The 25,150-nt window shown below is 35.1% G+C and overlaps 1 long non-coding RNA gene across 1 annotated transcript in view; it reads right to left on the reverse strand.

Annotated features, from left to right (window-relative positions):
* Positions 1-860: 860 nt before the first annotated feature.
* LOC108582168 overlaps positions 861-25,150 on the reverse strand; it is a 75,759-nt gene continuing 51,469 nt past the window's right edge. The window contains exon 3 of the long non-coding RNA XR_001895365.3: positions 861-1,233. This is a non-coding gene — a long non-coding RNA (uncharacterized LOC108582168). The remainder of the gene's footprint in view (positions 1,234-25,150) is intronic.

Below are 25,150 nucleotides of genomic sequence, written 5' to 3' on the forward strand. Positions count from 1 at the left end.
ATGTACACATGTATAAACATACACACGTGTATATACATGTATATGCATGTATATATACACACATATATACTTATATATATACTTTTAACAACAAAGATATACACATACTTTGAACAAACACTGTGTGTATCTATACTTAAAGTATTGTAATATAATGAACTTGCTTCTTGCTCATTATCTAATCTTGGACAGATTGATAACAGTGGTATCCACAAGGGATGACGCGTAGCTAAACTGTTTCCACGTTTTGTTTCAATAGCATTCAGTGAGGAGAAATCATTTTTACACATGTATGTTGATGAGATTGTAATTAAAAAAATAAAAAGATTTAATGTAATTTATCGACAATGAAAGTCTGTTTTAACAATTAATATTGAATCATTTATCACCAGTCAATTCCAAATATTTAATTTGTAAAGATATAATTCTTTTCCATACAAGAAATAAGCCCTCGAAACATAATTTTTTTTCTATTTTTTAATGTATATTTGATTTTAAGGTTTCTATAAATTTTTTTAACAGAAAATAAAATTCAAAATATTTCATGAAATTCATAAGTCAGTCATTCATTGATAACTTCCATAGGTCGTCACCTACCTCTTTGATAATAGTTTTTGATAATAGTAATCCATAAAATCAATCTAGAGAATGTGTTTTCCTGAACTCCTCACTTTTGATTGTTTTTCTTCGGATCTCATTAAAAAAAAAAAAAAGCCTGGCCGGGCGCAGGGGCTCACGGCTGTAATCCCAGCACTTTGGGAGGCTGAGGCGGGCAAATGACTTGAGGTCAGGAGTTCAAGACCAGCCTGGCCAATATGGCGAAACCCCGTCTCTACCAAAAAAAAAAAAAAAAAAAAAGAAAGAAAGAAAAAGAAAAAAAGAAAAGAAAACTTAACATCACCTGGAGAAAACCGAATGGGTTTGGAGATCCCTCCACGCCCAAACCTAAGGGAATTATAATAGCCTGACTTGTCTAGCAGCTACCTGGAAAATTCCTATTCTTACTGCTTCCTTTCATTTGACCTGAGGATTTGCTCAGTGAGGAAAGCCCTATCCCCAGAGATTTTGTTGAAAAATGTTCATGGCAATTGTTCAGCATTGCAGCTGAACATATTATCTGAGGTGGTAATATCCCTGGGAGAAAAGAGGCAGACAAAAATACTTACCCAATATACATGTGCAGAAAGACCTGAGAGGGCACCAACTTCTCACTTCTGTCTGAGCTTGAGGCCTCTGTAAAAACAGGAAGTGAAGGCTAAGAGAGCCTTGTAAACTCCTTGATCATTCAAAGCATGTCCCAACAAACACAGCGCTCCAGCAAAGGGTGTGAGAAACTGCTCCAGGTTATTTAAGAAATCTCTGTCAAGTCATTAGCAGGCCACTAAGCTAATCAAAAAGAGATTTCAGTGGCCACATGCAATAATGAATACAGTCATTATGTGTCCGGAGCTGGTTCCTGCCGGTGGGTTGGTGGTCTCGCTGACTTCAAGAATGAAGTCGCGGACTTTCAAGGTGAGTGTTACAGCTCTTAAAGATGGCACTGACCCAAAGAGTGGGCGGTACCAAGGCTTATTGTGAAGAGTGAAAGGACAAAGCTACCGCAGCTGGAAGGAGAACAGAGAGGGTTGCAGCTGCTGGCTGGCGTGGCCAGCTTTCATTCACTTTCTGTCCCCGCCCATATTCCATTTTTGTCCTATCAGAGTGCCCTTTTTTCATTCCTCCTCGCGATTAGCTACTTTTAGAATCCTGCTGATTCGTGTGTTTTACAGAGTGCTGATTGGTGCAATTTACAGAGCGATGACTGGTGCATTTTACAATCTTCTTGTAAGGAAAGTTCCCCAAGTCCCCACTTGGCCCAGGAAGTCCAGCTGGCCTCACCTCTCAATTACAGAAGTTGTTCATGGAATTTATTAAACAAACAATTGACAACAACAATAACATAAAACCCAGGACATGGGATCCTTAATTTCCACAGTTGCCACATTATCATTTAAAATGTGCAGACATGCGAAGAAACAGAAAATCTGGCCCATATACAGGACAAATTAAAAGACAATTGACAATTTCCCTAAGGAACTACAGATGCTGGAATTATTAGAAAAGTATTTTAAGTCAGCATTATACATATGTACAAATATTTCAAGGAAACATTGTCAAAGAATTATAGGAAAACATGACAACAACTTGAGAATGCCAATAAAGAAATTTAAATTATAAAAAGGGACAGATGGAAATGTTGAAGTTGGAAATTTCAATAACTGAAATGAAAATTTACTATAGGGGTTCAACAATATATTTGAGCTGGTAGAAGAAAGAATAGGCAACCTTGAAGCTTGGTCAATTGAGTTTAACCAGTCTTAGGAACATTGAAACAATAAAGAGAAATAGAGTTTATAGACCTGTGGAACACTACAAAGTGTATGCACAATAGAATTCCAGAATAAAAGAAGATATAGACTCAAAACAGTATTTAAATAATGGATAAATAATTCTCAATTTTGATGAAAAACATTTATCTGCATGTCCAAGGAGGTCAACAAAGTCTAAAAAAGGTCAACTCAAAGAGAGGTGAACAAAAGTATTGTTAAGAAACAAAGCCAGACAGTTCTAAAGGAAGCAAGAGAAATCCAACTTATCATGCACAAAGGGTCATTAACGTTAACAGCGGGAGTCTATGTCTTCGTTTTAGGTCTCCAAGAATATGCTTTATGAATCTGGGTGCTCCTGTGTTGGGCGTATATATATTTAGGATAGTTAGGTCTCCTTGCTGAATATGAATACTACTATAAGTTTTTTTTATAATAGTCAAAAATGGGAAAATGGGAAACACCAAATGACCATCAATGGAAAAGTGAGTAAACATTTGATGCTATACCTAAACACTTGAATACTACACAACAATAAAAGGAATAAACTAATAACACACGCCACAACATTAATGAATCTCAAAATAATTAGACTGAGTGAAAGAAACTAAACGACGAAAATGTGTACTGTATAATTCCATGTATACAAAATTCTAGAAAATTCAGATTGATCTATCGTGACAGAATGCACATCAGATGTTGGTTCAAAAAGACAGGGAAAGGTGAAAGCAAGTAATAGCAATTGGCTACAAAAATATTTGGAGTAACGAATATATTCAATATTTTGACTATGATGATTGATTCATGGGCATATACATATGTCAAAACTTCTCAATGACAAGGCATGCTTATGGTCCCAAAAATTCATTAAATTGAGACCTTCAAAAATGATGTTTCCTTCTCCTGCTCTTTTGAGTTGTTCTTCATTATACAGTAATTTATTTATTCATTTATTTATTTATTTATTTTTATTTTTTTTTTTTTTTTCGAGACGGAGTCTCGTGCTGTCGCCCAGGCTGGAGTGCAGTGCAGTGGCGCGATCCTGACTCACTGCAAGCTCCGCCTCCCGGGTTCAGCCATTCTCCTGCCTTAGGTTCCCGAGTAGCTGGGACTACAGGGGCTCACCACCACGCCCGTCTGATTTTTTAAATATTTTTAGTAGAGACGGGGTTTCACCGTGTTAGCCAGGATGGTCTCGATCTCCTGATCTCGTGATCCGCCCGCCTCAGTCTCCCAAAGTGCTAGGATTACAGGCGTGAGCCACCACGCCTGGCCAGTAATTTATATTTTTAGTCCTAACATCAACGTTGTATTATTTTCAACTACACCTGCTCTCTCATCTGTTAATGGTCCTGGTGCTTTAACTTAATGATAATTTAGTACCTATTTATCCAATGTATTTAATTAGCACTTACTAATTCTTCTGTTTTGGGATAGAGTATGCTATATGATCCTCATGAGTTTTTAATAATAAAGTACATTAACATACTTAGATTATATTTTTGACCAGTAGGTACAATTTCTAATTATAAATGTTATTAATATCTTATAAATCAAGTTAGTCACATGATGATTCTTTTTTCAGTCTCCTTTTTCATCTTAACATTCTATACTTTCAATGTTCATTTAAAAAACTAATAATTACTTACTGTACTTTGTATTCTCACTCTTTTCCTGGTCATTGCCAGGTACTTTATATTTACTATCATATTTAACGTTAATGACACTATCCAAAATAGATATTATATCCTCATTTTATAGATGAGGTAACTGAGGCTCATGTAGTTCCTCACATAGTATCAGAGGTCGGACACATATTTAGTTTGGTCTTATTTGAAGACCAATACTTCTAAATTCTGTTGTATTATTTGGTCATTTTAGTTGTTTGATGGAATGTTAAATTGTATTTCTACTCTTTAAAACACATGCTTTCTTGTCTGATGATGTTTTTAGATAGTTTTCTCTGCTCTCAGATGGTATTTTTCACATTTTAAACACCATAATCCTGGCTAAATGATCTCCAGAGTATTTTTCTATTTGATAATTCAGTCACTATCCATGAGTTTTCCTCACCTATTTGGAAATTTAATGTGGGAATCTGATTTTTTCTGAAATTCACTTTAGTCTGAATGATCTATTTAATTTCCTCATCCTGAAGTAGTTTATATACTATTGTGATGGTTATTTCCAATACTTTCTGCTTTTACTTTTAAAATAGCAATTTTTCAACTTTACTCTGTCCTACACTTCAATACACCAGTAAGTCATGGACCATAGTTAAGTGACTAACATAGTTTTCATAATCATTGATGAAAATTATAAAATGAACCAAATATTTATACAGTAACTGTAATGTGCTAATCAGCGTTTAAGAGCTTTACATTTTTAATTTAATTTAAACTGATAGTAAGCTTATGAAATAGGTAACATGATCAGCTCCAACTTTATAAATGAAAAAACAATATGAGATGTTATGCAAATTACCCAATATCACTCTGCTAATAAGTGGTAGAGTTGGGGTTTGAACCCAAGCATTTTGTTTTCAGATTTCACGCTACTAAATTCTTTGTTATGCTGCCTATCATTAAAGAAAACTGCATTTCTAATTCTGGGTTGTCAATTTCTCTTCTTTTCAAAAAACTATCAGTACACTTGTATCTGTTTCTGTCACATAAAAGTAGAATTAAAAGGCGTTTTACAATACTTTTTTCTGGAATTCTAAAAATAACACTGACATCTAAATGTAGACTTCTAGGAAAAATAGTAATGTAACCTTTTACATGCAGATCCCAACCTGTCACAATTATATGTATTATACATTAAATTATTAGATTAATACCTGAATCTATTTCCTTTATCCTAATTAGGTCTTGACTGTGTTCTTACTGTTCCAAAGTTATCAGGTTACTCCTTTTTTTACTTTCTCTTTACTTGAAACACACACATATATAATACCCCAGAGTACTATGCCAGAAAATACATATTCTTACCCTGCTTCACCATAATAATGATTATCCAAATTTTCATCTGACCATATTCTTCTAAACTTGCTAAATTACCTGTTTGGCTTGGTAAACTATATGCAAACATATTGCATCAATTCTTCTTTCATTAATTTATTTTCAAAGCTGTTTTTTATTCTCCACTGTTAAAAAGTTGTAGTTTGCTCTGCTGATACTTAAATCTGTTTAAACATATCATTCTTCTAAAGTTTTATTTTCCTTATACTATACATTAAAGGCAATAGCCAAGTTTATCAATTCTTTTTTCCAAAAACTCCTCAAATATTTATAGAATTGAGCCCTTCTGTCAGAGGGATGCTTCTTTTCACTCACAATCATATCGTTCTATCAATTTTTAAACATTCTAAAGATTTCACTAAAAGATCATACACAACAAAAACAAGATGGGTGTTAAGAAGCATCAAATTATCCAATTTATACCATGAGGACTTGACCTGATAGTCTTCATGATTTTTTAGATGCCATCTTCCACTGTCCGGAAACTAATTACATTACAGGCCCTTAATAGCTGGGATGTATTTTTCCTGGAAATACATGCATAACTACACAGTCTACTTGTCTGACTTATTAATACTAACTTTCTAGTTCCTGAACTCTCTTCAAGAAGGTAGACATTTAACACCCACACTTTGGCATGTGTTTCTTAGACACCTTGACATTTCCTTGTCAAAACCAATCCCATTTTCCAGGACACCTGAGGTTTTTCCTCTGATTCTCAGGTTCAGATATCTGAGACATACCCATTTCAAGGGAACTGCCTCTCAATATGTATTACTCTTTAAAAATTTAGAAGTGAGCATACCCTTGAAGAACATATAAGATATTTAATTTTAACAAAACATGTTTATATTATAAGTGAAATGTATCTACAGATTTCTGAGAAAAAAATGAGGCCATGGTTTAATAATTCTAATCCAAGTCAAACCTACATCTATGTGGAAAAAAATATGTCACGCATAGTATGCCTGGTAATTACTCAAAAGAGCTCAAATGACAGAGCTAGGTATTCTTGTAGCCTCAGTAAAATTTCAAAATGCTTCAATGCCATCCCCTCTTTATACCTTCCTTTATTTACTCCACAATCCTTTCAACCTTTACTGTAGTTAGTCGACCAAGTAGAGACAATAAGACCAACTATGCTCTAACATAACTGCAACTTATGATGAGTTGAGATTGCCTGCTTAACATGAGGGCTAAATTTCTAGCAATATTTATATAACAATTTTAAGGCATTTTTTTGCTCTTATGTGCATGATTTCACCTACCCTACTCCAGTCACTTAACTACCTATAGTTACTCAAACTTCATACTCCTTTACCCCACTGTGGACTCTGAAGGATCTTGGGAATCCCAAATGCAGCCACCTAAGGCTAAAATGACTAATTGGAAATATACTAGATATTGTATTCCCTAAATGGGTTTAGAAGATACACAGTCTCTTTGTGTCTCCTTGGTCCCTCACCCAAAATGTAGTTCAAAGCCTCTGTAAGATAGCATAATAGAGTAAGGGAAAACATTAAAAGAGCAACCTCATCTCAGTGCGTTATGAAAGCATCAAATCAGATGTGATCCTCGGGATGGAGCAGGAAGAAGCACAATGGATTTTCAAGGATGCATGTCCAGGCTGCCACTGTTGACAAGGTATCTGACAAGTAAACTTCCAGATGAAAGGACAGCAAGGCATGCTTTTAAGATAAGGTGCGCCCTTCAATTTAAAAAAATAATAATAATAATAACAAAAACAAAAAACAAACAAAAAAAACATTGCCCAAGGTAAGAAGTTATGAATAATGTTCAGGAAAACATCACTTTTGAACAGTGATAATTTCTGTTCAATTCAAGGTTTTAATAATTGAAATACTTCTGGAAAGAGTTTGAAATGTAATTTAGACCTGGTGGGTTTTACGGTAAACTACTCAGAAAAATAATTTGCATAGGAAGTTGTTAGATAAGTGTACAAACCATGATAGAAGACATAATAGGAAAAACCCTGGGAATGCAGCCACTGTGAGAAAGATTTCAAGAATAACACAGCACTTACGTATAAACTAGCAGTAACCAATTATCTTATGTACAAATGAATAAAGATCCACCTGCAGAGAAACTACACATCTGTGAGGAATATGAAAAAGCCTTCTGCCACAAGTCTGAATTCATTAGACATCAGAGAAATCACACTAGGGAGTAACCACATGGGTGTACTAACTGTGGGAAAGGCTTTTCACGTAAGTTAACCCTCATCAAACATCAAACAATTCACACTATGTTTTTTGTAGGAAAGCCTTCACTTATAATCATATCTCACAGAACATCAGAGAACACATACAGGAGAAAGATCCATTGTGCCTTTGTGTACAATGAATGTGGAAAGTCATTTGACAAAAAAGTCATACCTCAATGTACATTGAAAAATACATGCAGTATAAAGACCTATTGTTGTAGAGAATATGGAAAATCCTTTAGCCAGAAGTGATGCATCAATAAATACTGGAGAACTCACACAGAAGAGAAAACTTATGGATGCAATGAATGTGGCCATTTTCTATCAGAAGACAACACTGGTAGACATGATAAACTCATGCTAGAAAGAATGCCTAGATGAACTGAAATATAATTGTCAGAGAGCCTTGACCAAGATACCCAATTTCATTGTGTATTCAGGAATTAATCCTTAGGAGAAATTTTATCAATATAGATAATTCGTACAAACTGTTTTGGCTTAAGTGCTATCATGATTTAAGTGTGAACACTATGTTATGAACGAGATTATGAATATACTTTAAAAACGTAAATATAATCACTCTGGAAAGAGTGAATTCTGGAATGTGAAAGTTTAAAAAGGTATTATGAATGCCCTGGATGCTTAATACCAAGTTTTTAAATCTTTCTTATAATTTTAAAAGGTCTGCTTTCCTGAGTTGACATGTCATCCACATAAGAAAATAAATGTCTGCTTGAAACCTACTGTATTCAACATTTTCCTCCAGGTCAGAATGTCTGATCCTGATGAGAAAGGCTACATAATCATAGATATAGACACAATTAAAAGAATGACAAGAAATATGAGACTTAGTCCATTTGAGTTGATATTACAAATTACCATAAACTGGGTGGATTATAAACAACATAAATTTATTTCTCAAAGTTCTGCAAGCTGGAAGTCCAAGATCAAGCCATCTATAGTTTTAGTGTCTGGTTCATAAATAGCTATCTTCTAACCATAACTTCACATGTAGTAGAGGAGAGGAAGTTCCCTGGGATCCCTTTTACAACGGTACTAATTACATTCATAAGGACTTCTAACTCATAACCTAATCACCCCTCAAAGTCTCCACACCTAAATATTATGACATTGAATATTAGCTTTCAAAATATGAATTTTGAGGTGAAGCAAACTTTCCAATTGTAGCATTACCTAATACAATTCTACATTTTAAGAATAGCAGATGAATACTTTTCAACAAAATATGTTACAAAAATAGTGATAAGAAGTATAAAACATGATAGAACAATCACTATTGAAGAATTTGAAAGAGTGATTAAAAATCTAAGAATAAAAAATGCTCCATACCCACAAGGTTTAATAATTAGTTCTATCTAACCTTTAAAGAAAGAACAGTTTCATTATTATTTAAAATATTTCAATCCATAAAGTATAACCCCAAATTTATTTCATAAGGTCAGGATAAGTTTAACAGCAAAAACAAATGGAGTTTTTAAAAAGCTACAGATTAATTTTATTCATGACTACAAAAACAAAAATTATAATTAAAATAATAAAAAATAGAATTCAGTAATATATCTAAAGAATGATATGTTATGATCACCACGTAAGAATTATCTCAAAAAGTAGTAGGAAAAAAAGGCAAAACTGTCACTTTTGCTGATGATATGATTGTATAAACAGACTTTCTTGTATATATGGAAGCTAAAAGAAAAATAATATTGTCAAGGTAGAAAGTGGAATGATAGTTAACAGGTGCTGGGTAGGATATGGGTGTATATGAGGAAGGTGCATATAAAGAGGTTTTTTTAGTGGGCACAAACATACAGTTATATAGAAGGGATAAGTTCTAGTGTTCAATTGTAGAGTAGAGTGACTATAGTTAACAACAATATATTGTACATTTCGAAATAGCTAGAAGTGAGGACTTAGAATGTTCTCAGCACATAGGAATAATAAATGGTGATTGACATCCTTAGCATCCTGACTTGATTATTCCACTTTCTACTCACGTAAAAAAATATCACAGGTACTCCATAAATATGTGTAAATATTTATCCATAAAATATATACTAATATTCTTTCTTAATTAAAACAACTTTCTAAAAAGAAAGCGTACAGAAATCAAGAGCAATTTTCTGCGTTGACAATAAACACCTAATAACATATATGCACTTCTACTGAATATGAGGAGTCAGGAATCCTAAGGGGCTATTTTAGGGGATGCCTGCCCCCATACTATTATATTACTGATTTATATGAACACTTTCATTTAAAATATTAATAGTTTTCAACATTTGCTACAAATATTTCTGCATTAGTTCATTCTCATGCTGCTATGAAGAAATATCTGAGACTGGGTAATTTATAAAGAAGAGTTTTAATTGACTCACAGTTTCACATGGCTGGGAAGGCCTCAGGAAACTTACAGTCATGGTGGAACACACCTCTTCTCAGGGTGGCAGGAGAGAGAATGAGTGCCAAGCGAAGAGGGAAGCCCCTTAGAAAACCATCAGATCTTGTGAGAACTCACTATCATGAGAAAAGCATGGGGGAAACCATCCCCATGATTCAATTATCTCCACCTGTTCCTGCCCTTGAGCAGTGAGGATTACTACAATTCAAAATAAGATTTTGGTGGGGACACAGAGCCAAACCATATCAATTTCTCATAATTTAGTTGCCTTTTATAATATTTTTTCATGTGTAGATATTAATTTTAGAATGCGTAACTGTCACAGCATCCTTAGGGTGTTGCTTTTCCTGATGGAAATGTCTGTGGCTAGTGGTACTTTGGCCTGAGTTTTGCTGGGGCCTGTTGGGCTTGTTCTGCCCACTCAGTCTGGCAGGCTGCACACGACTCATACTACCAGCCCAGATCCCATGCCTGCCAAGGGCAAGCCAGGCAGGAGTGGTGAAGGGTGTGTGAGTAAGTGAGCATGGGGTCCGGCCACTGTGCAGAGCCAGGCACACCAGCTGCTGTGTGGGGCTGGCAGATTCAGCTGTCAGCACAGGCGTTGGCTTTGTGCAAGGCTGTGGCTGGATTAGATGTACTGCAAGTGGCTTCCACTGTGGGCACCCACGCCTGGGCAAGGGGAACGTGGTGGTACCCAGAAGCTTGGAGACACCAAGAACCACAGAGCCCCAAAGAGGGTGTTACGGCTCTAGCTCAGGGAGTCCCTAGGTCTGGGGTTCCCAAAGGACTGCAGCTCTTCTCTTCTTCTCATTGCCCATAGAATGGAGGACACAGGGAGGGAGCATGTTTCAGCCCTGTTTGTATTACAGCTCCTTGAGTCCCATAATTTGGCAGGTCCTGAGTTCTTATCCCACATCCAGGAAGAATGAGGTACGTGGACAACTAGAGGGCAAGCAAGATGGAGAGGAGCTTTATTGAGTGACATAACAGCTCTCAGGATACCCAAAGTGGATAGCATCTTTCTGCAGGCAGGTTGTCCTGATGAGTGTCCAGTTCTCAGTGGAAAAGGGATCTGTAGTAAGTAGCTTCTTTCTTCAGGCAGGTCATCTTGATGAGTGAGTGAGTCTGGCTGAGTCTGGGGTTTTTATGTGAATGAAGGAAGTGTATGCTGATTGGTCCATGGCGACCATAGACAAGTCTGGAAAAAGTTCCATCTGATTGGCTGAATGGTCATCAATGAAGTTCTCATTCCAGGCTGCAGACTTCCCCCCGGAACCGGCAGTTCAGCCTCCAGGCTTCAGGCTGTCCCTGGTTGGAAGGTGGGGTTTCACCAAGACCCACCATAGAGCAGGTGTCAGGAGTCAGGAGAGGATGGCAAGCAGGAGCAGGCACTTTCAAGCCTGCAGGGGTAAGGGGCTTCCTGGACCCCCAAGAGCTCAGTAATGCTGCAATTGGACAGCTGCAGTTCCGGGCAGGAGCCCATGCTCCTTCCCTGCCAACTGGGTTGGGAGTGGGGCTCTTGCGTGTTCCCAGCTCCCATGGTTCCATGGAGTGTGCAGCCCTGGCCTTGCCTCCCCTGCTGCAGCTGTCTTCCTCGCAGTGGCCTCTCCAGACACTCTGTCAGTGCCATCATAATCAAGCATAACTTTTATTCTGTAATGACTTTCATTGTTTTTAAACTTACAAGGGCACCAAAAAATGATAAAATTCGGCTCTAATTTTATTTATCTCTCCTTTTCTCATTACTGTCATTTTATAATTATTTTCATTTTCCTTTGTAATATCTGCATTATTAAAAGTTTTGTGGTGAGTCTAAACTCTACATTATTTTTCTGTCAATGAAATTTTTACTATTTTTAATAAAATAAATTGCCTTCACCTAATAATTTATACATCTTCCTTTGTCATAAAGGTCAAAATCTCACACTCTCACGTTTTAAGTTGTAATATTTGCTGTTAAGTAATCCACTTCTTACACTTGAATTGTTAATATTGGATTGGCTTACACCCTTGCTGCTAGCCTATATTTACTTCCTTGCTCATGGATGCTCACAACCCTTCTCCTTTCCATCTTTTCCCTCTTTCATTCAACATCAATCTTTTTTTCTGCATATGTTTCCTTTCATCCTTTTTGCTTTTTGAGCTTTTATCAGCTCTGTGCTACTCTCTTATTCTCTATTCCAAATTTTCCATAAGTATGGATTCTTTTAAAGTTAGACTTATCCAGTTCTCATTAGTTTTGTCTTCTTTCACCCTCTCCATTCACTTATCTAGGCAATCATCACTACTTTCTATGGCCCTCAAAAAATATGAGCTCTCTGTGTCAAGTAATTCATTTTCCATAAGGGTGTCTTTATCATAATAATACCTTATATAACATATTACTAATCCATAGGGTCTATATATAATTTATCTTTTTGGTATTTAGTGAGGTATAATTTAAATACATACATATACATCTTTGATGTTTAGGTATATAAGACAAGTGACATAGAACTGTAATTTATTTTGGAAATAAAAACATGAGTGGCCTCTATTACATAATAATTATAATGCCAGAGGTATACATTTCCCTGAGAGGAGTTTAACTGAGTGTCTTGGACCCCCTAGTAAACGCTGTTATATGCATATAAAATAGAATATTTGGAACTCTTCAAGATATTTCTATAAGAACAGAATGAGAAGCAAGGAGAGACAGGAATGAGAATAATTACATACTAGGTTGGTAAAGTTTATACTTTGGTACCCCTATCCCATGGTCTCTGAAGTGTTAAGTCTAATACATTTTTACAATTTTTGAAGTGTTTTCATTGTTTTTATCTGGAAAACCACAGGTGGGTTTGTTTTCACTTTTGAGTCAATGTACTAAGAAAGAAGATATAAAACTGAAAACTGTAAGTTCAGATAAGAAAGAAGATATAAAACTGAAAACTATAAGTTCAGAAGAAAAAAATAGGCAAGACAGGAGAAAATAAACTGATATAAACTAGCCTAAGTGATAGAAGTTACTTAGGAATGCCAGAATGTATAATCATATTTTCATCTCTGAGAGAGAACTTAACTGCTGGATTTTATCTGGTAACATACTAAAGTACGTATCATATATTCATGTTGTTTATAGGTATAATCAAATTCTAAGTATAATTACATTTACCTAGACATGGATATTTCTTGGTCCAATCCAACCAACATATAAAAGTAACCATTAAAATCTACTTGTTATCATAACTGTTCATTCTCCGTGTGAAACAATTAACAAAGATTTCATTACAAAATAAAGTGCTTTCTAATGGCATGAGCAAGCAGTTAGTAATTTAAGTATACAGATTATCTCAGAATTATACTCCTGTATTTCTGAGGAACAAATACAATTAAGAGAGAATTGTCAGAGATATGTCTGTGGAAGCATAAATTTGAACTGAACAAAAACACGCAGGCATTTTTAATTGATTGAACAAAGTATCAGAAGCCTTATTACATTTTCTCACAGAGGTCAAACAAATAAAGTGTTAAACTATTTCTAGCTATTTTGAGTAGTAGCATTGTTACACAACTATTTTATCTATTACTTTCTGTCAGATCAATGCACTGATTCTCCTCACATAGTAGCAAAAATCTCAGGCATGTCTGAAAGAATTGGAAGCTACAAATCAGAGCAGTTCTGAAATAGATCTGTCACTTATTTAAAGATAATGGCAAATTCAAAGATATTTGTCCAACATGTTCTTGTTAGGTAAGATTTCTATATTATTTTTCCAGTAAAAATAAATATACATCAATAAGCACTGAGCTTAATAATGATCTTCCTAATCATCAAAGCGGGATTTTCTCAATTTAATTCTAAATACTATTAAGCAATATTTTTGCTGATTATATTTTTTATTAATGAAGCATTGGCTTGAGTTTGAAACTCTACTTAGATACTTTTGCATTCCTTTGAAAATAAATAATATTCTATACTCAAGCATCATTTCAAAATGGCTTATGAACATTTATAATGTAAATATTAAGAATGGCTTCTCATTTATACTAGCACCAAATAACTTCAATTTTCTATAATCCCTGATGCCTTAGCTTGTGTCAGTCTGGAACCACAGAAGCACAGGCTAGACCAGTGAAAGGAAAAAAAAAAAAAAAAAAAAAAAAAAAAAAAGCACTATAAGAGAACAAATACATAAAATAAATGAGTCTTTAATGTTTTTCCCACATGTATCATCCTTCAAAGCCTATGGTATATCCAAAGGGACTTAATTATATTAGTGAAGCATAGCAATAAAATATTTATTTCACAGCAATACTCAGTAGACATGAAATTCCTGGGACTCACATCAGCCACATTTGAAGCACCAGGACAAAAACCTTTTTAGAAACTCAGGAGTATATGCCAATTTTTATTCATTCAGATTGTGTTGATATTTTCAGAAAAGAAATTAACCAATATTTTTATAACTAGTGTCTATAGCTAAGAACTGGAAAGATATACTGATACATTTAATCCATTTTTTTTTTTTTTTTTGAGACGGAGTCTTGCTCTGTCACCCAGGCTGGAGTGCAGTGGCCAGATCTCAGCTCACTGTAAGCTCCGCCTCCCGGGTTTATGCCATTCTCCTGCCTCAGCTTCCCGAGTAGCTGGGACTACAGGCACCCGCCACCTCGCCTGGCTAGTTTTTTGTATTTTTTAGTAGAGACAGGGTTTCACCGTGTTAGCCAGGATGGTCTCGATCTCTTGACCTCGTGATCCGCCCGTCTCGGCCTCCCAAAGTGCTGGGATTACAGGCTTGAGCCACCGTGCCTGGCCCATTTAATCCAATTTTTAAAGAAAACAGATATTAAATCTACTCACTTCTGTCCATTTTTACTATTATCCAACTTTTAATGTACTGGTCTTCCTGTTTTACACCACTCTAAAATTAGAAAAATTATATTTTATATAAATAAAATACATTATTTTATAAGCCTTTTAGATGTGTTGGGCTAAAGGGTATGGAGGACTTATCTCCTTGAGCAAAGTAAACAAATTTTCCTCAATCATTACTCTAAATTTCTGTATGAAGTTACTATTCTAACTGGATCGCAGAGAGGAACTCACAACAGGATAATCTTGCCAAATTAATGAATCAGATATTAAAGAATGAACTATAAGTATAGCTTGGATTTTTGATACAAAAATCACCATAAATCTTCTGAATAAAAAACTGCTTCCACAATGTAGGTAGACAACAGAGTTTCAAGTCTCCAAAGTGAAGACAGCTTCATGAACATCATGAGCATTCCATTGAGAACTCAGAAAGCTTACAGAGCTGGAATAGCATTATGAAGCCTTAAAGAGTACTCTATATTAATCGAAATTTTAAAAGCCTCAACAACGCCAAGCAGAAACAAAAGCAAATTATCTGCATGCTAGGTGAAAACTCAATGCCTTATTAAGACATATAACAAAATCTAGACACTAACCAATGCAGTCTTAGTAGCACCCAACACATAATCACAAATTGCTGAGCTTATGAAGAATCAGGAAAATTTTATCCATAGCCAGGAGAAAAATCGGCCAGTAGAAACACATATATTGAATTAGAGAAATTATGAAATTAGCAAGCGCTAAATTTAAAATAACTGTAATAAATATGTTCTAAGATTTGAAAGAAGGTATAAGCAAAATTAGAGTCTGACCAGAGCAATCATGTAACAGAAAGAAATAAAGGGCATTCGAATAGTAAGAGAAGTCAAACTATCCCTATTTGCAGATGACATGATCCTACATCTAGAAAACCCCATCATCTCAGCCCAAAAGCTTCTTAAGCTGATAAGCAACTTTAACGAAGTCCAAAGATACAAAATCAATGTGCAAAAATTGCTGGCATTCTTGTATACCAACAATAATCAAGCCAAGAGCCAAATCATGAATGAACTCTGTATTACTCCATTTTCATGCTGCTAATAAAGACATACCAGAGACTGGATAATTTACAAAAAAATAGGTTTACTAAGACTTACAGTTCCACATGGCTGGGGAAGCCTCACAATCATGGTGGAAGGCAAAGAAGACCAAGTACTGTCTTACATTTTTGTGAAAATGATCACACTGACCCAAGCAATTTACAGATTCAATGCTATGCCCATTAAATTACCATTGACATTCTTCATAGAAATAAAGAAAATGATTTCAAAATACATGTGGAAATAAGAAAGAGCCTGAATAGCTAGGGCAATCCTCAGTAAAAGGAATGAACCTGGAGACATCACGTTACACAACTTCAAGCTATACTACAGGGCTATAGGGACCAAAACAGCATGGCACTGGTACAAGAACAGACACATAGACCAATGAAACAGAATAGAGAACCCAGAAATAAGACCACATATCTACAACTCTCTGATTTTCAACAAACCTGACAAAAACAAGCAATAGAAAAAGGATTCCCAATTCAATAAATAGTGCTGGGGTAACTGGCTAGCCATACACAGAAAATTAAAACTGGACCCCTTTCTTATACCATGTACAAACATTTATGGATTATTTCTGTATAATCCATGGATTAAAGACTTAAATATAAAACCCAAAACTATAAAAACCCTGGAAGACAACCAAGGCAATACCATTCTGTACATAGGAACAGGCAAAGATTTCATGAGAAAGATGACAAAAACAATTCCAATAAGAACAAAAATTGACAAACGCTTTTTGAGATGAGTTTCGGTTTGTCGCTTGGCTGGGAGTGGCACGGATCTCAGCTCACTGTAAAGCCCGGCCTCCCGAGTTTACGCCATTCTCCCTTTGCCTCTCTCAGCCTCCCAGTAGCTGGGACTATGAGATGCCCGCCGTCAAGGGTTAGATTTTAGTAGAGACGGGTTTCACCAGGAACGCCAGGATGGTCTCGATCTCCTGACCTCGTGATCCGCCCGTCTCGGCCTCCCAAAGTGCTGGGATTACAGGCTTGAGCCACCGCGCCCGGCCAAGGGATTCAGTTTTTAAAAAGAGCTTCTGCACAGCAAAAGAAAACTATCAACAAACAGACAGTGTAAAGAATGGAAGAAAACTTTTGCAAACTATGCATCCAACGAAAGTCTAATATACAGCATCTATAAGGAACTTAAATTTATAAGAGAAAAGCAAACAACCCCGTTGAAGAATGGGCAAAAGACACAAACAGAAACTTTTCAAAAGAAGACATACATCCAGCCAACAATCATATGAAAAAAGGCTCAATATCACTGATCATTAGAGAAATGCAAATCAAAACTACAATGAGATACCATTCACACCAGTCAGAATGGCTATTACTAAAGAGTAAAAAAATAACAGATGTTGATGAGGTTGTAAAGAAAAAGAAACACTTATACACTGTTGATGGGAGTGTATATTAGTTAAACCATTGTGAAAGGCAGTGTGGCAATTCTTCAAAGACCTACAGTCAGAAATACCATTTGACCCAAAAATCTCATTACTAGGTATATAAGTAAAGGAATATAAATCATTCTATTATAAAGACACACACATGTATACATTCATTAGAGTATGATTCACAATAGTAAAGATATGGAATCAACCCAAATATCGATCAATGATAGAGTGGGTAAAGAAAATGTGGTATATATACACCATAAAATACTATGCATCTATAAAAAAGTATGAGATCATTTCTTTTGCAGGGACATGGATGGAGCTGGAGGCCATTGTCTTTAGCAAACTAATCCAAGAACAGAAAACCAGATAGTGCATGTTCTTACTTATAAGTGGGAGCTAAATGATGAGAACACATGAATACACAGAGGGAAACAACACACACTGGGGCCTATCAGAGGGTGTAGAGTGGGAAGAGGGAGAAGATGAGGATCAGGAAAAATAACTAATGACTACTAAGCTTAATACATGGTTGCTAAAATAACTGGTACAACAAATCTCCATGACACACACATTTACCTATGTAAGAAACCTGCACATCCTGCACATGTAATGCTAAATTTAAGTTAAAAAACAAATAAAAATTACAGAACAAATAGGGAATTTTGAGCAAGAAATGAGAATATAAAAATAATACAAACTGATATCTAAAATGAAAAAGCATTTAAGTAAAAATGTCACTAAATGAACTTGGAAGCATATTAGAAGCTGTCAAAGAGATGATTAGTAAACATGAAGATAGGACAATAGAAACTCTCCAAACAGAGTCATTCAGATCAACATGTCAGAATAAAATGAATGAAACTCAATTACATGGAGATGGTTTGACTGTATCCCCACCCAAATCTCATCTCAAATTGTAGCTCAAATTGTTGTGGGAAACCCAGTGGAAGATAATTGAATCATGGGGGTGATTTCCCCCGTACTGTTCTTATGGTAGTCAATAAGTATCATGAGATCTGGTGGTTTTGTAAGAGGAGTTTCCCTGCACAAGTTCTCTCTTGTCTGCCACAATATAAGATGTGACTTATGTGACTTTCACCTTCTGACATGATTGTGAGACCTCCTGAGCCACATGGAACTACTGGTCCACTAAATGTCTTTTTCTTTATAAATTACCCAGTCTCTTTATCAGCAGCATGAAAATGAACTAATACAGATGTATTGGATAATATCAATAGGTGTTTAGTAACATACATATTAGATATGTATTAAACACATATATTAGACTAGAAAAATGAAAATAGAGAAGAAAAACATTTGTAGAAGTTGTTATCTGATAACATATCTTTAACTCTGATAAAGATCTCATATATCTATGAATCTCAATAACCCCCAAGACAAATAAACACAGTAAATCAGAAAATGGCACAAATTTCTAAAAATAAATTATTTTTTAAAAATCTTGGCCAGGTGCGGTGGTTTGCACCTATAATCCCAGCACTTTGGGAGGCTGAGGTGGGCAGATCACAAAGTCAGGAGTTCAAGTCCAGCCTGACCAACATGGTGAAACCCCATCTCTAATACAAATACAAAAATTAGCCAGGCCTAGTGGCTCATGCCTGTAATCCCAGCTACTCAGGAGGCTGACACAGGAGAATCACTTGAACCCTGGAGGCGGAGGTTGTGGTGAGTTGAGATTGTGCCCATTGCACTCCAGCCTGGGCAACAGAGCAAGACTCTATCCCAAAACAAACAAACAAAAAAGCCCAAAACCTAAACAAAAAAAACAAAAAAACAAAAACCTCTTAATATCAATGAGGAACAACAACAAAAAATACCACTTACAAGGGATTAACAATAAGAACAACTCCAGACTTCTTGTGAAATAATTTTTCTTGTAAAATAATATTATTTGGCTATTGAACCAAAGGAAATACAGCACTATACAGGGTTGCTTATTGTGCAAAATGGAAGACAACAAAGCATCTTTCAAGTGCAGAAACAAAATAAGAAAATAATGTTAACTCAGACTTTCATAGCTAGCCAAAAGAGAATCCTTCAAAACTAAAGATGCAATAAAGATATTTTTGGACAAACAAAAATTATTTCATTTTCTTTAGACCTGCATTACAAGAAAAAATAAGTAATTTCCTCAGGCAAAAGGAAATGTTAATAGTTGGAATCCCTAATCTACACAAAGAAATGTGCTGAAATGGTAAATTTAACAAATTTTCTCTCATGTCTTAATTTATATAAAATATAATTGACAGTGTAAATCCAAGTTAATAACCAGATAGTATAAGATTTTAACATATATAAGAGTAAAATATACAGGTATAACAGTACAAACAACGGGAAAGGAAAATAGACACCAACTATTGTTAAGGTTCCTATGTTATGTGTGAAGTATTGAAATAGTTATTTAGGGGCAACTTGTAAAAAGTTAAAGATTCATGCTGTAAACTCAGAAGCATCCTTTAAAAAAAATAAAACAAAGATTAAATTACTAGTTCAATAAAATATATAAAAATTGAATACTAAAGAGTATTAATCTAAAAAGAAAGCATGAGAATAATAATTTAAAAAGAACTGATTAAACAAATAAAAAAGAATAGCAAGATAGTAGAATTAAATCCAACCATATCACTAATTAGGTCAAATATTAATATATGTGACATCTTATTTAAATAACAGAGCTTAAGAGGTTAGATAAAAAAGCAAGATAAAACTATATGCTGTTTACAGGAGATGCATATTAAACATAGACTCATTTCATACTGAAATACAGTGAATGTCTGCTATGCATATAATCCTGTATGCAGCAATTATTTGTTAAATTATATAGCCTAATAATTCTTTTTTTCAAGCTTCTATTCTAAGAAAAAACATGAAGACAAAATGTGGTATATTATAAATGATATTTACTATATTCAATTGTTACCAAATTCTGTGTCCTCTTCTATGAAAATATGACAATATTTAAAACTTTCTATTGTCGGCCATCTTTTGGTTCCCCCTGACTCATATTAATGAACATTTCAACTACTGACATCAGAGTATGTTCATGGCTATCGACTGGTTTGGAAAATTCAGAATGCAGAATCATATCATTTTGCTTCTAAATAGAAAGGTAAGTATGGTATTGAACATGGCTAATACTGGATATAAATGATATTGTCTAATTATACTCAAAGGATGATCCATAAACTATCTCCTAATATCTGAACTGTTTTTTGCTTTTTGGTTGTTATGTGATAAGGAACTTGCACAAAAATACAAAACAACCTAATCACTAGGTTCAGTGTTTAGTTCAGCAAATATTTTTCCCTCTTCAGCAATCTGACTTTCTTCAAGAATGAAGTAGTTTGTTGATTTACATTCTGATGCAAGTTCTTTATCAGAAACAATACTTTGAGTAACACTAAAAACTGTGAAATGAGTGCTTCTTGGTGTCTCATTACTGATTTTGAGCAAAACTTGTCTTCCAATGATTCTGTCATTTCAGTGTTCTTGTGATATATAAGTGAAGAAATGTAAAGATATGGGGCAGTGTAACCTGTAGTTAGATGAATGGTCTGAAATTTTTGAAGGTTTGATATCTCTAAAACATTTGTCTGAGACTTCTTCTCTTTCCCTTGGAAGCAATATTTGGTGAAGCTCAGTCAAGTTTCATGAAGTCCATGTAATATAAATTACGCGTACACCATGATAAGTGCTATCAGAATTATTATGCATGATCAAAATACTGAGGCTTGCACAGATTATTAAAAATAATTTTTTGGCATCAGTGGCCTTCTGGATGAGTCTATCATAAAATATACCCTTTGTTGAGGATAGGTGTAAACCAGGATCTCTATTAGTGCTTTACATAATTATCATATTGAGTTTTGCAAATGTCTCATAAAATAGAACGTTAAACCTACCAAACTTAAAATGGTTAAGAGGCTTGCCTAAAGAAGCACGGTTTTGACCCAGACCATCAGCACCCATCATCCCAACTATGCTATCTGTCTAAAGAATGAATAGCATATTGCCCAGACAAGGCAGAATAAAATAAGTTCCTTAACAATGTCAAGTTGTAACGCAATAAATGATCTTTGAATGTTTAAGGTTAGAAAAGAGGCAAGATAACAGACTGTGAGGATGCTTAAGAGAAAAGAATGAGAAATGAGAAGAAAAGGAGGTTCAGTGTCGGATTTCAAAAGCGTTTGTACACTGAGAGTTGAGTTTTGATTTTACACTTTAAAGATAATTTCAGAACTTTTAGTAATTGTTTTCTTTCAATAGATAAAAGGTGATAAGTAATGCTACTATAAATCTGGTGCCACACTGGAGAATAAATCCATTTGAAGAAAAACTGATTAGAGAAACAACAGTTAAGGATCAATTGAGATAAAACAGACTTTAAACCAACAAAGAATAAAAAACAAAAAAAGACAAAGAAGGGTATTACATAATGGTAAAGGGATCAATGCAACAAAAAGAGTTAACTATCCTAAATAGATACGCACCCTATACAGGAACACTCAGATTAATAAAACAAGTTATTAGAGACCTATAAAAAAACTTAGACTCCCACATAATAATAGTGGGAGACTTTAATGTACCACTGTCAATATTAGACAGATTAACAAAACAGAAAATTAATAAGGATATTTAGGACTTGAACTCAGCTCTGGACAAAGTGGACCTAATAGACATCTACAGAACTCTCCACCACAAATCAACAGAATATACATTCTTCTCAGCGTCACATAGCACTTATTCTAAAGTAGACTACATAATTGGAACTAAAACCCTCCTCAGCAAATGTAAAAGGATGGAAATCATAATAAACATTCTCTCAGACCACAATGCAATCAAATTAGAACTCAGGATTAAGAAACTCACTTGAAATCGCACAACTGCATGGAAATTGAATAACCTGCTCCTGAATGATGACTGGGTAAATAACAAAATTAAGGCAGAAATAAAGAAATTTTTTGAAACCAATGAGAACAAAGACACAACATACCAGAATCTCTGGGACATAGCTAAAGCAGTGTTCAGAGGGAAATTTATAACACTAAATGCCCACATCAGAAAGCTGGAAAGATCTGAAATCAATACCCTAACATCACAATTAAAAGAACTAGAGAAGCAGGAGCAAATAAATTCAAAAGCTAGCAGAACACAAGAAATAACAAAGATCAGAGCACAACTGAAGGAGAGAGAGACACGAAAAAACCTTCAAAAATCAATGAATCCAGGAACTGGTTTTTTGAAAAGATTAACAAAATAGACCACTAGCTAGATTAATAAAGAAGAAAAGAGAGAAGAATCAAGTAGACGCAATAAAAAAATGATAACGGGGATACCACCACTGATTCCACAGAAATACAAACTACCATCAGAGAATACTATAAACAACTCTACATACAGAAAGTAGAAAATCTAGAAGAAATGGGTAAATTCCTGGACACGTACACTCTTCCAAGACTTAACCAGGAAGAAGTCAAATCCCTGAACAGACCAATGACAAGTTCTGAAATTGAGGTAGTAATTAATAGCCTATCAACGAACAAAAGTCCAGGACCAGATGAATTCACAGCCAAATTCTGCCAGACGTACAATGAGGAGTTGGTACAATTCCATCTGAAACTATTTCAAACAACAGAAAAAAGAGGGACTCCTCTCTAAATCATTTTATGAGCCCAACATCATCCTGATACCAAAACCTGGTAGAGACACAACAAAAAAAGAAAATTTCAGGCCAATATCCCTGATGAACATTTATGTGAAAATTCTCAATAAAATATTGGCAAACCGAATCCAGCAGCACATTAAAAAGCTTATCCACGACGATCAGGTTGGCTTCATCCCTGGGATCCAAGGTTGCTTCAACATATGCAAATCAATAAACGTAATCCACCACATAAACAGAACCAATGACAAAAACTACATGATTATCTCAACAGATGCAGAAAGGGCCTTCGATAAAATTCAATATCCCTTCATGCTAAAAACTCTCAATAAACTAGATATTCATGGAACATATCTCAAAATAATAAGAGCTATTTATGATAAACTTATAGCCAATATCATACTGAATGGGCAAAAACTGGAAGCATTCCCTTTGAAAACTGGCACAAGACAACGATGCCCTCCCTCACCACTCCTATTCAACATAGTATTGGAAGTTCTGGCCAGGGCAATAAGGCAAGAGAAAGAAAGAAAGGGTATCCAAATAGGAAGAGAGGAAGTCAAATTGTCTCTCTTTGCAGATGGCATGATTGTATAATTAGAAAACCCCATAATCTCAACCCAAAACTCCTTAAGCTGATAAGCAACTTCAGCAAAGTCTCAGGATACAAAATCAATGTGCAAAAATTACGAGCATTCCTATTCATCAATAATAGAAAAATAGAGAGCCAAATCATGAGTGAACCCCCATTCACAATTGCTACAAAGACAATAAAATAACCAGGAATACAACTTACAAGGGATGTGAAGGGCCTTTTCAAGGAGAACTGCAAACCACTGCTCAAGAAAATAAGAGAGAACACAACAAATGGAAAAACATTCCATGCTCATGGATAGGAAGAATCAATATCGTGAAAATGGCCATACTGCCCAAAGTAATACATAGATTCAATTCTATTCCCATCAAGCTACTACTTACTTTCTTCACAGAATTAGAAAAAAATACTTTAAATTTCATACAGAACCAAAAAAGAGCCTGTATAGCCAAGACAATCCTAAGCAAAAGTATAAAGCTGAAGGCATCACGCTACCTGAATTCCAGTTACACTACAAGTCTGCAGTAACCACAACAGCATGGTACTGGTACCAAAACAGATATAGACAAATGAAATAGAACAGAGATCTCAGAAATAATGCCACACATCTACAACCATCTGACCTTCGACAAACCTGACAAAAAGAAGCAATGGGGAAATGATTCCCTATTTAATAAATGGTGTTGGGAAAACTGCCTAGCCATATGTAGAAAACTGAACCTGGACCTCTTCCTTACACTTTGTACAAAAAATTAACTCAAGATGGATTAAAGACTTAAATGTAAAACCCCAAACCATAAAGAACCCTAGGCAATGCCATTTGAGACATAGGCATGGGCAAAGACTTCATGACAAAAACATCAAAAGCAATTGCATCCAAAGACAAAATTGACAAGTGGGATCTAATTAAACTAAAGAGCTTCTGTACAGCAAAAGAAACTATCATCAGAGTGAACAGGAAACCTACAAAATGGGAGAAAATTTTTACAATCTACCCATTTGACAAAGGTCTAATATCTAGAATCTACAAGGAAGTTAAACAATTTACAAGAAAAAACAAATAAACCCATCAAAAAGCAGGCAAAGGATATGAACAGACACTTCTCAAAAGAAGACATTTATGCGGCCAACACACATATGAAGAAAAGCTCATCATCACTGGTCATAAGAGAAATGCAAATCAAAACCACAATGAGATACCATTTCACACCAGTTAGAATGGTGATCATTACAAAGTCAGTAAACAACAGATGCTGGAGAGGCTGTGGAGAAATAGGAACACTTTTACACTGTTGATGGAAGTGTAAATTAGTTCAACCATTGTGGAAGACAGTGTGACAATTACTCAAGGATCTAGAACCAGAAATACCATTTGACCCAGCAATCCCATTGCTGGATATATACCCAAAGGATTATAAATCATTCTACTATAAAGACACATGCACATATATGTTTATTGCAGCACTATTTTCAATAGCAAAGATTTGGAACCAACTCA

This window comes from Papio anubis, chromosome 12, assembly GCF_008728515.1.
Source record: "Papio anubis isolate 15944 chromosome 12, Panubis1.0, whole genome shotgun sequence".
Lineage (NCBI taxonomy): Eukaryota > Metazoa > Chordata > Mammalia > Primates > Cercopithecidae > Papio > Papio anubis.